The sequence below is a fragment of the Hipposideros armiger genome, unplaced genomic scaffold (genome assembly GCF_001890085.2).
Source record: "Hipposideros armiger isolate ML-2016 unplaced genomic scaffold, ASM189008v1 scaffold_159, whole genome shotgun sequence".
In the NCBI taxonomy this organism is placed as follows: domain Eukaryota; kingdom Metazoa; phylum Chordata; class Mammalia; order Chiroptera; family Hipposideridae; genus Hipposideros; species Hipposideros armiger.
The window spans coordinates 2955493-2961323 of record NW_017731509.1 but is presented as its reverse complement, the minus strand read 5'-3'; the positions used below and the strand labels follow the sequence as shown (position 1 = coordinate 2961323).

General features: G+C 43.4%; 1 pseudogene; it reads right to left on the bottom strand.

Moving 5' to 3' along the window:
• Nucleotides 1-2197: 2197 nt before the first annotated feature.
• The window catches only part of LOC109387461 (mas-related G-protein coupled receptor member X2-like), a 6230-nt pseudogene continuing 2596 nt past the window's right edge, over nucleotides 2198-5831 (bottom strand).

Below are 5831 nucleotides of genomic sequence, written 5' to 3'. Positions count from 1 at the left end.
TGCATAAATAAACATTGTGGGTGACAGCTCCCAAAAGGTGCTATGAGGGCCCTTCATATCTCGTCTCTCTTCCTGAGGGAAAATCCTGGGTATCCTGCATGACCCACCTCACAGTAAAGCTACAGGCAACACCGTTACTGGCTTTGGAATGATGGCAGCTCATGAGCAGACCTTTTGCTCCCCTTCATTCTCCTCCCAGAGGCAGTGAACAGACCTGCAACAAAAGGGAAGAGTCTTCCTCATGATGAAGACATATTGACCAATTCAGAGAACATTTTCTGTTTTCCTGAGTGGAAGATGCCTGCAGGAGCTACAGGGAGACCAGTCTTCTAAGGAAGTGAGACAACAATGATTGTCAGGCAGGCGCTGCTTGAGAAAAATAATTGTTGAGGAGCTTCTAGGTTGCCGGCCAAATCCATCAGTAGAGTTTCAAAGACATGCTATCTGTTCTGAAAGACTTCACAGTGTTGTGGAGGAGGGAGACATACAAACCAAACACTACAGTACAAGGTTGTAAGTGCTCTAATACAGGAGTGTTGGGGCTAGGTGAGTTCAGTGTGGGCAGCAGTGTCTGAGTCTGCACATCCAGGAGCCCTAACTTTTCTTGCAGCCAACATGAAGAGGACTGCCACTGACAGAATAACAAGTTGGCCAGGTGAAACCCAGCAGTATTTGATTCAAACACAAGTTGAAATTTCCCTCCAGGGCTCCTCATTATGGATAAAATAACCCAAAGCTCTGTAAATGATGGAATCACAAGACTCGCAGGGCTGACTCTCAGAAGAACCCTCATTCTAAGTTATTGTATCACATCGAAGCACCCTGCCTGGTGCACAGGCTACAAGCACTGTCTTCCTGCCTTCTCCCACCACGCTGCAGTCCAGCTGAGGAAGCTCTTATCTATAGCCAAGCCCCACTACAGCATTTGAAAATGAAGGGGTGTGTGTAGGATGCAGGATCAGCAGAGTGCTGGACTGGGAAGGGCGCTGGGTCAGGAGTCAGGGAACCTGAATTCTGAGTACTGAATTCTGCTTTAGGAATGATTGATACATTTGGTTGGAAAAATCGAAAACTATAGTTGGTATCATTTGCATAGCTACCTGTAGTGTCTCCTGAGTACTCAGAGTTCATTTGTCAATTCCACTCTCTGAGGGTATATGTTAGGGGCAGCCTCACTGTCTGAAAGTAACAGACAACCCATGGTGTTGTGTCACCATTTCATAGTGGACTCTCTCTGTCTGCCTGAGTTCTGTGAGTAACCACTGGCACATAATAGTCCAGAGTTCTCACTAAAACTAAGTTTTTATCAAACAATTGATATGACTATAGAAGAATAAGATGTTTTCAATCCTGCTCCTCATGAATTCCCATGAAACTGTCTAAAAGTCACAGTCTTAACAATCAGGGCAAAATCTTGAGGCTTACAGAGTGTCCCAATAAAATACCTGGAAGCTAATAATCATAAATGGTTTTCAAGGTAATTTCTACCTTTAATTGACACTGACATTGCAATGGCCAAATTAGAATTGGTGGGTCATATTTTTAGATTCTAGATAGGTTGAGGCAAGTGCTAAATAACTGTTCATCAGCTTTCAAAGGTAAAGGTCGTGGTTTTCTTTACTACAACCCAAGGCCAACTTGTCATATGCCATGGACAAGTGCCACCATTGAAATTTTCATAAGCATAATTTCCTGGAATGTTCTTACACAGGTAGATATTATGTCTTTAAGGACATAATTTTCCCCAAACCCAGAGAAACCAAGGAGATTAGAAGTAGAACTCATTTATTCAAGCTTTTTATCACAGAACGCCCCCAATCACAGGACTAAACATGAATCTTAGAGGAATATAAGATTTATTTTTCTCTCCTGTCAGGTAGAAAACAATTATGAACAAGGATTTTAAAGCATTGAACCAGGATCCTTTCCATTGCAATGAAAATTGTAAAGAAAAAACATTCAATAAGGAGATTCAGAGGACAATGATATGAAAAAAACTGGTAATGTCAAGAAAGATGGAGAGATATAACATTCAGACCAATGCTTTTTCTGAGCAAAAATTTAAAAACAACATATATGAAGACACTGAGGAACCACTGAGGCACTTCTGAGGCATGAGGCTGAGAGAAGACTAGACAATTACTAAGTCTGGCAGAGCAGTATTGACCATCTGATGGACCAGGACAGAGGCTCTTCATCACTGCCCCAGTCCTCTTCCCGACATCTCCAGGGGTTCCTGAGGAAGGCTTCCTCCATGTTCACCCTCCTCAGGGATGTCCTGCAGAGCTCTCTGGAGAACCAGCTTCAGGGACTCCTGCTGATGCCGCCATCGCTGTCTAAAGGAGCCAACGAAGAAGTAAACGATGGGGTTGGCGCAGCTGTTGACACAAGACAGGACATGTGAAACAGGTAAAGATGAAAGGAGAGCTCATATGAATAAATGTCACTCCAGGATATTATGAACTTGTGGATCTCCCGGGCAGGTCGAAGAGAAGGAAGACCAGCACTGTGAGTATGACAGTCACATACGGCCTGGTCAGCTGTACCCGCTGGGAGCCACACAGCAGCCTGGTCACCAGAGCCAGACTGGACCCTGAGAGAAGCACAAATAAGAAAATCAGCCACCCAGCAGTGAGGAAATTAAGTATTGGACACATTCCCTGAAGTAATTCCCTAAACAGGGAGCTACAGGCGCTCCCAATCAGGATGCTCAGCAGCAGGGACAAGGCCCAGAGCAGGGCACACATGACAGCCGACATGTGTCTGGGGCGGTGGCAGCGGTACCAGATGGGCCACAGGACGGACAGGCAGCGCTCGGTGCTAATGGCGCTGAGAAAGCTCAGGCCTGNTTGGCTGAAGGCAATGCTTTTCTCTACTGGAACACTGGGTAGTGGGAATAGGTAGTAGGATGATGCCCGTGACCTGAGCACCTGCCAGCACTCTTCTTGAAAAATGTTGTTGGGAATTGTGTATTGGTGTGATATCAGAGTGTAGACTGGGAGCTGTTAGTAGATTCAGCATAGTGAGTGTAGTGATTCCATAAATTGCAAAACTTTAGCTGAAGATGTTGTCTGTCATGAGGAGCCACCTGGATACTGTCGTGCTTCACCCAGGCTGTGGGTGTGATATTGCTCTTCAGGATGAAAGCAAGACAACTTAGACTTTTTAGATGACCTCTCCTCTGAGCACCAGTGACCCTCAAGCATAATTCTATGATGGCATGTGCCATAATTTGAGGCAGTCTTTCCTGCACTAGGCTCCTTCCTTCCACAGACTGTGAACCCCTTGAAGACGGGTATGTGGTCTTTGATTCTCTAGAGCCTGGCACAGGACCCGGATCACAGAAGATGCTTAGTTACTATTTACAGAGAGAACAGGAGAATGACTGAGCGACTTTGCTATAAAAATCCTACTTAATATATTCAAATCTATAAGTGTATATGTTTGATGCAAAGGCCTGTTAAATGGCAATTATAAAAAAGATAAATTTGGAATATAAATGTTTTACTTTTACCTAGAATTTATTTACGAGAAATGAAGGAAAAGGAAGGACTTTCCTTTGAGTGTGGATCAGCAAGTAGAGTCCTACCCTCTCTTTCTTGTAGAAAGCACATCCATTAAGCATTGTCTATGACTTGCAGTTTGGATGTATTAAAGTAGAGATCTTAACATCATATGGATAGCATTCTGGATGGGATCTTTGTCAATATTGCTAAATATTTTCAATCGAGGATAATTGCCAGGCTGATAATTAATTCAATAACAATAATTTTGAACTAGTTTTTATTGCCCATTTAGCATTCATATTAATTTTTGTTGAAACTATAGTCCTCCTTTCATAATCATATTTACTTGCTTTATATTGCATTTGATAAATTAGGTAATGGCGTGAATAAGTCCTCCGGCCATAACAGAATTGAAAACAGACTCAGTAGGTTTTTGTGAATCAGGTAACTCAGTGCTCTGGTGTCCAGGTGTCCTAAAGAACCAGTGAATGGCCCTGAGGCCTCAGGATTAATTGGACATCAGTCAATATATTTTGTATATGGAATGGAATGGGTTGGTGGAACAGATAGGGTCTGCTGACCAGAGATTTACTTAAAAGGAATTTGTTCCACACAGAAATAGCATGGTGATTGATCACGTATATTTAAAAGGTGTTTGTTGAATCTATGCATAAATAAACATTGTGGGTGACAGCTCCCAAAAGGTGCTATGAGGGCCCTTCATATCTCGTCTCTCTTCCTGAGGGAAAATCCTGGGTATCCTGCATGACCCACCTCACAGTAAAGCTACAGGCAACACCGTTACTGGCTTTGGAATGATGGCAGCTCATGAGCAGACCTTTTGCTCCCCTTCATTCTCCTCCCAGAGGCAGTGAACAGACCTGCAACAAAAGGGAAGAGTCTTCCTCATGATGAAGACATATTGACCAATTCAGAGAACATTTTCTGTTTTCCTGAGTGGAAGATGCCTGCAGGAGCTACAGGGAGACCAGTCTTCTAAGGAAGTGAGACAACAATGATTGTCAGGCAGGCGCTGCTTGAGAAAAATAATTGTTGAGGAGCTTCTAGGTTGCTGGCCAAATCCATCAGTAGAGTTTCAAAGACATGCTATCTGTTCTGAAAGACTTCACAGTGTTGTGGAGGAGGGAGACATACAAACCAAACACTACAGTACAAGGTTGTAAGTGCTCTAATACAGGAGTGTTGGGGCTAGGTGAGTTCAGTGTGGGCAGCAGTGTCTGAGTCTGCACATCCAGGAGCCCTAACTTTTCTTGCAGCCAACATGAAGAGGACTGCCACTGACAGAATAACAAGTTGGCCAGGTGAAACCCAGCAGTATTTGATTCAAACACAAGTTGAAATTTCCCTCCAGGGCTCCTCATTATGGATAAAATAACCCAAAGCTCTGTAAATGATGGAATCACAAGACTCGCAGGGCTGACTCTCAGAAGAACCCTCATTCTAAGTTATTGTATCACATCGAAGCACCCTGCCTGGTGCACAGGCTACAAGCACTGTCTTCCTGCCTTCTCCCACCACGCTGCAGTCCAGCTGAGGAAGCTCTTATCTATAGCCAAGCCCCACTACAGCATTTGAAAATGAAGGGGTGTGTGTAGGATGCAGGATCAGCAGAGTGCTGGACTGGGAAGGGCGCTGGGTCAGGAGTCAGGGAACCTGAATTCTGAGTACTGAATTCTGCTTTAGGAATGATTGATACATTTGGTTGGAAAAATCGAAAACTATAGTTGGTATCATTTGCATAGCTACCTGTAGTGTCTCCTGAGTACTCAGAGTTCATTTGTCAATTCCACTCTCTGAGGGTATATGTTAGGGGCAGCCTCACTGTCTGAAAGTAACAGACAACCCATGGTGTTGTGTCACCATTTCATAGTGGACTCTCTCTGTCTGCCTGAGTTCTGTGAGTAACCACTGGCACATAATAGTCCAGAGTTCTCACTAAAACTAAGTTTTTATCAAACAATTGATATGACTATAGAAGAATAAGATGTTTTCAATCCTGCTCCTCATGAATTCCCATGAAACTGTCTAAAAGTCACAGTCTTAACAATCAGGGCAAAATCTTGAGGCTTACAGAGTGTCCCAATAAAATACCTGGAAGCTAATAATCATAAATGGTTTTCAAGGTAATTTCTACTTTTAATTGACACTGACATTGCAATGGCCAAATTAGAATTGGTGGGTCATATTTTTAGATTCTAGATAGGTTGAGGCAAGTGCTAAATAACTGTTCATCAGCTTTCAAAGGTAAAGGTCGTGGTTTTCTTTACTACAACCCAAGGCCAACTTGTCATATGCCATGGACAA